This window comes from Penaeus vannamei, chromosome 15, assembly GCF_042767895.1.
Source record: "Penaeus vannamei isolate JL-2024 chromosome 15, ASM4276789v1, whole genome shotgun sequence".
NCBI classification, from domain to species: Eukaryota; Metazoa; Arthropoda; class Malacostraca; order Decapoda; family Penaeidae; genus Penaeus; species Penaeus vannamei.
This window is the reverse complement of record NC_091563.1, coordinates 31,591,919-31,604,418: the sequence shown is the minus strand read 5'-3', so window position 1 is coordinate 31,604,418 and position 12,500 is coordinate 31,591,919. Positions and strand designations below refer to the sequence as shown.

General features: G+C 38.5%; 3 non-coding genes across 3 annotated transcripts; 1 reads left to right on the top strand and 2 right to left on the bottom strand.

Annotated features, from left to right (window-relative positions):
- The first annotated feature begins 960 nt into the window (after nucleotides 1-960).
- On the top strand, nucleotides 961-1,033 carry TRNAQ-CUG (transfer RNA glutamine (anticodon CUG)). Its single transcript has one exon. It is a non-coding gene; the product is annotated as a tRNA-Gln (tRNA).
- Nucleotides 1,034-3,837: 2,804 nt separating this feature from the next.
- TRNAQ-CUG (transfer RNA glutamine (anticodon CUG)) lies at nucleotides 3,838-3,910 on the bottom strand. The gene has a single exon. It is a non-coding gene; the product is annotated as a tRNA-Gln (tRNA).
- A 1,348-nt stretch (nucleotides 3,911-5,258) lies between these two features.
- TRNAQ-CUG (transfer RNA glutamine (anticodon CUG)) lies at nucleotides 5,259-5,331 on the bottom strand. The gene has a single exon. It is a non-coding gene; the product is annotated as a tRNA-Gln (tRNA).
- Nucleotides 5,332-12,500: the final 7,169 nt, after the last annotated feature.

The window sequence follows — 12,500 nt, the reverse complement described above, 5'->3', positions numbered from 1 at the left end:
AAAATAGAAAAGAAAAGAAAAATAAAACATAAATAAATAAATAAATCAAAAATAGAAAATAAAATAAAAATAAAACATATTGTGTTTGGAAGACATGACTTTTTATACGATAATAATTCTTGAGTAATATAAGCGAATAACAAAAGTAGTAAGGAAGATCTATTCAGGTGTGTCTGTGTGTGTGTGTCTTCATGTATGTTTGTATGTCTGTGTGTAGGAAACTCGCTCAGTATCAGAAAGATTATATTCAAGAGTTTTATTTTGATTTTATATGACCTTACAGAATCCAAATGACCAAATTTGGGCGAGACAACTGAAGCATATATCACAGAGCGAAGGGTAAGGCAGAATCGTGGGTGTCATAGATACAAGGTCAGGATAATTGAACAGAAAGGTAATATGAAAAGGAAAAGATCTGTTGTGTCCATGTTTACTGTTGTCTAAATGTCGTTTACTGATAACGATGCGCGGACTTTTGATGTGATGACTTATTTTGGTTAATTTACTGATGTTTCTTTCTTGTCTGCGTCTAGATTTTTTTTTTCTGTCTGTCTCTCTCCTCTCTATGTATTCGTCCATCTCCTCTCCATGTCTTCGTCTCTCTCTCCTTTCTCTGTCGTCCTATTGGTACAGTTTCGGAAATTTAAATTGTAGCACTTCATTGAATACGCAAGACATGGAAATACATGTATAAATTCAATCATATACGTTTATCTATCTATCCATTAGATATGCATGTCTAGACTGGTAGATATGTATTAATTTCAGTATATATGCAAGTCCGTGTAATAAATATTCATGTTGTCGGACCTCGCACAATTTTAACAAACCGGCCAAAGAGAGAGAGAGAGAGAGAGAGTAAGAAAGAGTAAGAGAAAAAGAGAGAGAGAAGGAGAAAGAGAGAGAGAGAGACAGAAAAATAGATATGTATACACATGGCTTCCAGATAACTCTTAACTTGTTCTCATGGTGTAGTGGTCAACATGTCTGACTCTGAATCAGGCGAACTCGGGTTCGATTCCCGATGAGAACGCTAGCATTTTTTCTTCTTTCATATTTCAATCTTAACAGTAACAGAAAAAAATAAGGAGAGAAAGGGAGAGGGAGGAGGAAGCATACTTTTTTTTTTTTCATATTTGGCAGTATGTAGACTTATCAACTTTCAAGGTTAACAGTGACAGAAAAGTTAGGGAGAGAGAAAGGGAGAGGGAGAAGGAAGTATACATGTGTTTTGTGTGTGATGAGTCGGATGTAGTGATGATGAAGATAATCGGCCGGTTTGTTTATATTGTGCGAGGTCTGACCCAATTAATGAGCATATATACGGACATTCACACCCGCAGAAATAGATGCATATCGGTGTATCTATCTAATAGATATACATTTATCTATCTATCCGGTAATAAGCATGTCTAGACTAATAGATATGCATTTTTCTTTGTATAGATATTCATCTATTTCTGCGGGTATGACTGTCCGTATATATGCTCATTCATTGGGTCAGGCCTCGCACAATTTTAAGAAACCGGACGATGATCTTATTTCTTCTTTATCTCTACCATTAAACGCACTTTTTATACACACTAAAATCATCATCACTACATCCATCGCATCACACACAAAACAATGTATGCTTACTTCTCCCTCTCTTTATCTTCCTCTCTGTCTCTATTATGAGTTATAGTTGTTGATATGCCTATATACTATCATATATGAAAAAAAAACATTGTTCTCATCGGGAATCAAACCCAGGCTCTCCTGATTCAGAGTCAGTCGTGTTGACCACTACACTGAAGTTATCTCTATATTTATGTGTCTATCTGTGTGTGTGTGTGCAAACTTATATATGCAGAGAGAGAGAGAGAGGGAGAGAGAGAGCGAGAGCGAGAGACATAGATATTGCTTCCTCTTCATTGTAAACTTGTTCTCATAGTGTAGTTTTCAACACGACTGAGAGAGAGAGAGAGAGAGAGAGAGAGAGAGAGAGAGAGAGAGAGAGAGAGAGAGAGAGAGAGAGAGAGAGAGAGAGAGAGAGTGAGAGAGAAGGCATACAGAGCCAGACAGACGAAGATACTTATAGAGGTAGAGAGAGGAGAGAGAGGAGGGGGGAGATTAGAGAGAGAGAGACTGACAGACAGAGAGAGGAATAAATAAAATTCTCCTTCATTTTTCCCTTTACAACAGTATTTTTTCTTTGTTCTGTGTGAGGTTGACGTGTGCCTCGTGTTTCTCCCTGTCGCCGTTTGATGTCGCTTTACGTCGCATTTTTCGGTTGTCCTCTTCTCTTCCACAGTATCCTCACTATACATCATTCTGCCACACACGCGTGCACACAGGGATACGCATACAACACACATATACACGCCACACACATACAAACACATAGATAATAGTATATATATATACATATATAAACATATATGTGTTTATGTATACAAACAGACATATGCATAAACATATATAATTTTCTTCCTAATTTGTATCAGCAGGAAGAAAACGACGAAATAAATAATAATGAAAATAAATAAATCAATAAATAAATCCTAACCCAAAATGGACCTACGAGTCATTCCACACATTCGAACGTGGGTCCGCAAATTGCTAGGCCACAGCGTTAACCATTCTTCAGTTTCAACGATCTTCTCTCTAAGTGACAATATACGTATGTATAGCCTAAGCATTTGTTGCATAACCCTATGAATGGTGAATTTGTACATGTATTTGCATGTCTTACGTATTCAATGAAGTCCTACAATTTAAAGTTCCGAAACTGCACTAAATAAGAGGACTCAGAGAGAGAGAGGAGAGAGAGACGAAGACATAGAGAGGAGAGAGACAGACAGAAAAAATTCCAGGCGCAGACAAGAAAGAAACATCAAGAAATTAACCAAAATAAGTCATCACATCAAAAGTCCGCGCATCGTTATCAGTAAACGACATTTAGACAACAATAATCTTGGACACAACAGATCTTTTCCCTTTTATATGACCTTTCTCTTCAATTATCCGGACCTTGTATCTATAACACCCTCAATTCTGCCTTACCCTTCGCTCTGTGATTTATGCTTCAGTTGTCTCGCCCAAATTTGGTCATTTGGATTCTGTAAGGTCATATAAAATCAGAATAAAATCGAATATAATCTTTCTGATACTGAGCGAGTTTCCTACACACAGACATACAAACATACATGAAGACACACACAAACACACCTGAATAGATCTTCCTTACTACTTTTGTTATTCCCTTATATTACTCAAGAATTATTTTTGTATAAAAAGTCATGTCTTCCAGGCACATGTTTTTTTTTTTTTTTTTTTTGTCTTTTTTTTTAATGATTCTCTCTATGGACACATGTCCTTAGGCCGGTTTGCTAAAATTGTGCGAGGCCCGACCCAATGAATATCAATAATACGGACATGTATCTATACAAAGAAAAATGCATATCTATTAGTCTAGACATGCTTATTACCGGATAGATAGATAAATGTATATCTATTAGATAGATACAGCGATATGCATCTATTTCTGCGGGTGTGAATGTCCGTATATATGCTCATTAATTGGGTCAGACCTCGCACAATATAAACAAACCGGCCGATTATCTTCATCATCACTACATCCGACTCATCACACACAAAACACATGTATACTTCCTTCTCCCTCTCCCTTTCTCTCTCCCTAACTTTTCTGTCACTGTTAACCTTGAAAGTTGATATGTCTACATACTGCCAAATATAAAAGAAACAAAATTTATGCTTCCTCCTCCCTCTCCCTTTCTCTCCTTATTTTTTTCTGTTACTGTTATGATTGAAATATGAAAGATAAAAAAATGCTAGCGTTCTCATCGGGAATCGAACCCGAGTTCGCCTGATTCAGAGTCAGACATGTTGACCACTACACCATGAGAACAGGTTAAGAGTTATCTGGAAGCCATGTGTCTACATATCTATTTTTCTGTCTCTCTCTCTCTCTCTCTCTTTCTCCTTCTCTCTCTCTTTTTCTCTTCCTCTTTCTTTCTCTCTCTCTCTGTTTGGCCGGTTTGTTAAAATTGTGCGAGGTCCGACAACATGAATATCTATTACACGGACATGCATATATACTGAAATTAATACCAGTCTAGACATGCATATCTAATGGATAGATAGATAAATGTATATGAATGAATTTATACATGTATTTCCATGTCTTGCGTATTCAATGAAATGCTACAATTTAAATTTCCGAAACTGTACCAATAGGACGACAGAGAAAGGAGAGAGAGACGAAGACATGGAGAGGAGATGGACGAATACATAGAGAGGAGAGAGACAGACAGAAAAAAAAAAAAATCTAGACGCAGACAAGAAAAAAACATCAAGAAATTAACCAAAATAAGTCATCACATCAAAAGTCCGCGCATCGTTATCAGTACACGACATTTAGACAACAGTAAACATGGACACAACAGATCTTTTCCCTTTCATATTACCTTTCTGTTCAATTATCCTGACCTTGTATCTATAACACCCTCGATTCTGCCTTACCCTTCGCTCTGTGATACATGCTTCAGTTGTCTCGCCCAAATTTGGGCATTTGGATTCTGTAAGGTCATATAAAATCAGAATAAAACTCTTGAATATAATCTTTCTGATACTGAGCGAGTTTCATACACACAGACATACAAACATACATGAAGACACACACACACACAAACACACCTGAATAGATCTTCCTTACTACTTTTGTTATTCCCTTATATCACTCAAGAATTATTTTCGTATAAAAAGTCATGTCTTCCAAACACAATGTGTTTTAATTTTCTTTTCTATTCTATTTTTTATTTATCTATTTATTTATTTATTTATTTATTTATTATGATTCTCTCTGTGGACACATCCTTAGGCCGGTTTGCTAAAATTGTGCGAGGCCCGACCCAATGAATATCAATAATACAGACATGCATGTATACAAAAATAAATACATATCTATCAGTCTAGACATGTTTATTACCGGATAGATAGATAAATGTATATCTATTAGATAGATAGACTGAGATGCATCCATTTCTGCGGGTATGAATGTCCGTATATATACTCATTCATTGGGTCAGACCTCGCACAATATAACCAAACCGGCCGATGACTCATCACACACAAAACACATGCTTTCTTCTCCCTCTTTCTTTCTCTCTCCTTAACTTTTTCTGTCACTCTTAACCTTGAAAGTTGATGTCTACATACTACAAAAAAAAAAAAAAAAAAAAAAAAAGAGATAAATTTGTTCTCATCGGGAATCGAACCCGAGTTCGCCTGATTCAGAGTCAGACATGTTGACCACTACACCATGAGAACATGTTAAAAATAATTAGAAAGCCATCTGTTTATATTTCTATCTATTTATCTATCTCCCTCTCTTTCTTTCTCTCTCTCTTTCTCTTTCTCCCTCTTTCTCTCTCTCTCTCTTTCTTTTTTTCTCTCTCTTTGGCCGGTTTGTTAAAATTGTGCGAGGCCCGACAACATGAATATTTATTAGACGGACATGCATATGTACTGAAATTAATACATATCTACCAGTCTAGACATGCATATCTAAAGGATAGATAGATGATTGTATATGAATGAATTTCTACATGTGTTTGCATGTCTTACGTATTCAGTGAAGTGCTACAATTTAAAGTCCCGAAACTGTACTAAATAAGACGACAGAGAGAGAGAGAGAGAGAAGAAGAGAGACAAAGACATAAAGAGGAGAGAGACAGATAGAGATAGAGGGAAATGGAAGACAGAGACAGAGAGAAAGAGAAAGAGAAAGAGAGAGAGAAAGAGAGAGAGGAATAAATAAAGTTCTTTCTCCTTTTTCCTTCTACATCCTATGAGTGGTGATTTTTTTTTTTTTTTTACATGCATTGCCTATTTTACGTATTCAATGAAGTGCTACAATTTAAAACTGCGAAATTGCACTGATGAAGATACTGGTCAGGCGAGAGAGAGAAAGAGAAATAAAGAGGGAGACAGATAGAGAAGGAGAGAGAAAAAGGCAGAGAGGAGAGACACAAAGAACAAGGAAACACGAAGAAACTAACCAAAATAACCTGCAAGTCATGACATTCAAACTCCGCGCATAGTTATCAGTACTCGATATATAAACAACAATAAACTCAGACACAAGTGATCGTTTACTTTTTATATCTTTTTTCTTCAATGACTCTATAACACTCACGATTCTGCCTTACCTTTCTCTCTGTGTTATATGCCTCCGTTGTCTCGCCCAAATTAGGTCATTTGGATCCTGTAAGGTCATATGAAATCCGAATGAAAATCTTGAATGTACTCTTTCTGATACCTGAGCGAGTTTCCTAGACAAACATACAAACATACATTCAGAAACACACACACATGATGAATAGATCTTTCTTAATACTTATGTTAGTCCCTTATTTTTTTTTATCAGGAAATATCTTATACAACAGTGTCCCGTATCATTATGTTGCCCTTAATTATAGATTTAAAAAAAAATCATATCTTTTAAACACAATTCTTTCTTTTTTCTGAATGATCCTCTCCACAGACACATATTATCATCCTTTGGCCGTATTTGTATACATTTACTCTTTATGCTGAAAAACTAGAATACCCTTTCTAAACTTTAGCAAATACACATCTCTATATATACACCGATGACATGCACAGATACAATAGAAAATCATTCTTAAATTACATACCTTTATCATAAACCCTCTGTTTTATTTACACCAGAAAGGTGAAGAGGAGTAGAGAGAAACAAAGGGAAAATGAGAGACAAAGAGAGAGAGAGAGAGAGAGAGGAATAAATGAAATTCTTTCTCCTTGTTTCCCTCTACTGCAGTATTTTTTCGTTGTTCAGTGTGGAACGTGAGTCTTCAAATAAATGGCCTCAACTAGGTCATTACTACATTTCGATGACCTTCTCTCCTAGTAACAATGAAGGTGTATTTAAACTAAGTATATGTTGCATCATCCTATGAATGGGGATTTTTTACATGCATTTGCCTGTTTTACTTATTCAATGAAGTGCTACGATTTCAAGCTCAGAAACTGCACTGAAGAAGCCACTGGCCAGGCGAGAGAGAGAGAGTGAAGAGAAAGAAAGAAGGAGATATAGAGAAAGAGAGAGAAAAAGACACAGAAAGGAGAGAGACAGACAAATTAACGATAAACAAAAATATTCTTAACACTCAAAGAACAAGCAAACACCAAGTAACTAACCAAAATAACGTCATGACCTCAAAAATCCGTTTATAGTTATCAATACACGACAAAAAAAAAAAAAAAAAAAAAAAAAAAAAAAAAAAAAAAAAATATATATATATATATATATATATATATATATATATATATATATATATATATATATATATATATATATACATAATTGATCTTTTCCTTTTCATATAACCTTTCTCTTCAATTTACCTGACCTTACATCCATAACAGCCACGATTCTGCCTTACTCTTCGCTCTGTGATTTATGCTTCCGTTGTCTCGCCCGAATTTGGCCATTTTGATCCTTTAAGATCATATGAAATTAGAAGAAAAATCTTGAATGTACGCTTTTTGAGACGTGAGCGAGAGTTTCCTACACACAGACATACAAACATACATGCAGACTCACACACACCTGAATAGATCTTTCTTAATACTTTTCTTATTCCCTTATTTTACTTAAGAAACATCTTCGTACACAGCAGTGTCATTCATTATATTGCCCATTATTGTTAATAAAAAATTAAACTCGCTTTCAAACAATTTTTTTTTTCTGAATAATCCTATCCATAGATCCATATTATCCTTTGGCTGTTTGTTAAAATTGTGCGAGGCCCGACCCAATGAGTACTTATACGGATATGCATTTATACTAAAAAAAATGCATATCTATCAGTGCAGACATGCATATCTACCGAATAGATACATAGATAAATGTACATCTTTTAGATAGATCTATTTCTGCGGGTGTGCATGTCCGTACATATGCTCATTAATTAATTTTGTCCAATGTAAACAAACCGGCCGATCATCTTATCATTTTTATCTCTACCATTATACGCACTATTATACACATTATCATTATCATCACTACATCCGACTCATCATACAGCATAGTATGCTTCCTTCTCCCTTTCCCTCTCCCTCTCCTTATTTTTCTCTCTCCGTCACTGTTATGATTCATAGCTGATAATATGCCTACATAAAAAAAAAAAAAAAAAAAAAATCAGAGCCTTGTTCTCATCGGGAATCGAACCCGAGCTCTCCTGATTCAGAGTCAGTCATGTTGACCACTACACCATAAGAGAGTATTATACAGAAGAGGATGCTATATTTGTCTAAGATAAAATCTCTCTCTCTCCGCTTGTATATGCCTGTCTGTCTGGCTCTGTATGTCTTTTCTCTCTCTCTCTCTCTCTCTCTCTCTCTCTCTCTCTCTCTCTCTCTCTCTTTCTCTCTCTCTGTTTCTGCTACTGTCTCTCTCTTTACCCCTTTCTCTTTCCCTCTTCTCTTTCTCGCTCCTCTCTTTCTCTCTTTTTTTTCTCTCAGTCTCTCTTTTCTCTTTTCCTCTCTCTCTTCGACTGTATATGTCTGTTCTATCTGGCTCTGTATGTCTTCTCTCTCTCCCTCCTTTTCTCTGCTACTGTCTCTGTCTCTATCTTTCTCTTTCTCTTTCCACATTAACTGGGCCAGACCTTTACACAATATCAACTAACCGGCCGATTATCGTTTTTATTTCTACCATTATACGTACTATTTTACACCCTATCATCATCATCACTACATCCATTTCATCACATGCAAATTTTAAACTACCTTCTCCCTCTCCTTATCTTTCTCTCTGTCGCTGTGATGATTTATAGTTAAGGATATGTTATGTGTAGTTATTTCTATTTTATGTTATCTTTATTTTAAGTTATTATATTTTAAGTAAGCAAACACCAGAAAACTAACCTAAAAAAAACATTAAAGTCATAACATCAAAAATCGGCGCATAGTTATCAATACACGACATACATAACAATAAATTGGACACAACACATATTTTCCCTTTCATGTTACTTTTCTCTTCAATTATTCTGACCTTGTGTCTATAACATATATAATCATATAAAATCAGAATTAAAAACTTGAATGTACTCTTTTTGAAAGCGTGAGCGAGAGTTTCTTACACACAGACATACAAACAGACATGCAGACACCCACATACACATGAATCTTTCTTAATACTTTTGTTATTCCCTTATTTTACTCAAGAATTATCATTATATTGCCCTGGATTATAATTCAATAATCATCTCCCTTTGAAACACATTTTATTTCATCTGATAATTTATTTTTGCCTGAATCATCTCCATAGACACTTATCATCATCCTTCGGCCGGTTTGTTAAATTGTGCGAGGCCGACCCAATGAATATCTATTATTTGGACATGTATATATTAAGTAATACATATCTATCAGTCTAGACGCATATCTACTGAATAGATAGATGTATATGTTAGATAGATAGACTGATATCGTCTATTTCTGCCGGTATGCATATATATACTCATTCACTGGGTGAGGCCTCGCAAAGTTGTAACAAACCGGCCGATTATCTAAATATATTATCTCCATTATACTCACAATTATACACGCTGTCATCATCACTACATCCGACTCATCACACACAAAACAGCATATGCTTTCTTCTCCTTCTCCCTCTCTTTATCTTCTATCTCCTTTGTCACTGTTATGATTAATAGTTGAGGATATGCCTACATGCTATCAAATCAAAAAGAAAATCTGTGGGAATTGCTCTCATCGGGAATCGAACCCGAGCTCTTCTGATTCAGAGGCAGTCGTGTTGACCACAACACCATGAGAACTTGTTATTCATTTGGAGGATGAGAAGCTATTAATAACGAGGGGAAACCTCACTTGTTTGTCTGTCTGTCTCCATCTTTCTCTTTCTTTTCTTTCTCCCTGCTTGTATATATGTCTGTTTGCCTGTCTGGCTCTGTACATGTCTTCTCTCCCCCCCCCTTCTCTCTCTCTCTCTTTTCTCTCTCTGCCTGTAATATAAAAGATCCAATTCATATTCTCATCGGGAATCGAAACCGAGTCAGAATTAGTCGTATTAACCACTATACCATGTGGACTTTATATTAGGAAAGGAAGCTCTCTCTCTCTCTCTCTCTCTCTCTCTCTCTCTCTCTCTCTCTCTCTCTCTCTCTCTCTCTCTCTCTCTCTCTCTCTCTCTCTCTCTCTGCGTGTGTATGTTTCCTCAACTGTCTGCCTTTGTATGTCTTCCCTCTATTTCTTTGTTTCTGCTACTGTCTCCCTCTCCTTCTCTCTCTCGCTCCTCTCTTTCTTCTTCTCTCTCCCTTCCCTTAGGTAACACTTAGCACTTTCAGGAAAAGGGTGAGACTTACCTTTGAGATGGGGGGGTGCGCTGCGAGGGAGAACTTGCTCCTTCACGCACTCCTTTAGGAACCTCGTGCGGTTTCTGATGCTTTGGAGCTTTCGTCGTGTGATGAATTCTCGCTCCTCGCCATCGTTGTTGAAGAACACATGTGTGGAAATCATGTTGAACAGATTGCAAAGGGAACGAACGACGCAGCGCACCCCCCATCTCAAAGGTAAGTCTCACCCTTTTCCTGAAAGTGCTAAGTGTTACCTAAGGGAAGGGATTAGTGAGTGCATCGACGAGATGGAGACGCTGAGGAGCCGCCTTCCGGGAGTCCACCTTCCCCACAGACTCGTCCTCGAACTTAGAAAAGAGGACGAGTCACAGAAGGCGAGACACAAGAGGTTATTAGAGGTAGCTTGTACCAACAGTGGGTGGTCTAAAGTGGTGCGTGATGATATGATAATTAAGCTATCACGCAAACCTCTCACAGACACTCAAAGGCAAGCCTTGTCTTTAGGTTTGAAATTTGACACCGGTACCCTTAGGAAAGGCATGGCTGACTGTATCGAGTCCAACTACTCTGCATTAGAAAGAGGATTCCTGCAGGGAGTTGTGACCTGTGCAGTCGCCAGCGCCAAAGGTCGCGAGCCTGCCATTCCTGCTAGGTACACCAGGGCCCTACAGGAACTTGGCAGAGACGAATCTATCGTCATTGCTCTGGCTGACAAGGGTGGCGGTGTCGTAATTATTGATAACACTGATTATGTCTCTAAAATGGAAATACTGCTCTCTGATGTTTCTACTTACAGAAAAGCCAAAAGAGGGAATGCGGAGGAAAGATCCCTTGAATTCAACAGAGCAGCAAGGAAGGTCCTGAGAGGTTCAGAGAAGGGAAAGTCCATGCTCCACCTGCTCGAGGAGACGCCACGCGTACCAACGATCCGTGGGAGCATCAAGACCCACAAGGAAGGTAACCCTGTGAGACCCATCACCAACCGGACCGGAAGTGCTCCACACCGCCTGGCTAAGAAACTCGCAGCTCCTCTGTCAGCCGCCCTAAACTCCATCAGCGGTTGCCATCTATCGAACACCTCGGACATGATGGCCAAACTACAAGGTGTCAGCATGAAGTGCAAAAAGCTGGTCAGCTTCGATGTCAAGTCGCTGTTTACGAACGTGCCAATCGACGGGGCCATCAAAGCTGCACAACGAGCATTGAGAAGAATGGACCAGAACGAACTACCACTACAGATAGATGACTACATCGAACTCATCCGTCTCTGCGTGGAGTTTGGCCCGTTCGAATTCAGAGGAAGCGAGTACGAACAGATCCAGGGACTTGCGATGGGTTCACCACTTTCAGCAGTCCTTGCCCAGCTGTTCATGGAAACCCTCGAGGCCGACCATTACCGTAACATCGTGGGAAGGAACGTGGTCTGGCTCCGCTACGTGGACGACATCCTCGCTATAGTACCAACCAGGACGAACCTGCCTGATCTCCTCCACAGACTCAATGCAGTGCACCCCTCCATCCAATTCACCACAGAAGAAGAGAGGGATGAACAACTCCCTTTCCTGGACACCATGATCCACAGGAGACCTAATGGACCGGTATTTTCAGTATACAGAAAACCCACAAATAAAGATGATTTCATTCACTATTTTTCTGCCCATAGTAAGAGAACCAAAGAAGGCGTGGTCATTGGTTTCTTCCTCCGGGCCCTCAGAATATGCAGCCCTGAGTTCTTGGAGGATGAGATGAAACACGTCTACAACACCTTCCAACACCTCCACTATCCCCGCTCCATGCTCACCCACCTCCGACGCAAGGCCGAGAAGATCATGAGCAGGCCGAGAGGTGAGGACACACAAAGTAGAACTCAGAGGATAATCATCCCCCACTCGGAATTGACTGAGCACCTGCAGGCCCTGGTGGGCCATACTCTTAAGATAGCTACGTCTTCAGGCAAGAAGATCGGAGACATCGTGAGAGAGAAGAGATCAAACCATAACAGACCCCTCAGCCAGGTGTACAGCATACCTTGTGGGGGCTGTGATAAGGTATACATAAGCGAGACATCACGAGGACTGCAAGAACAACGTA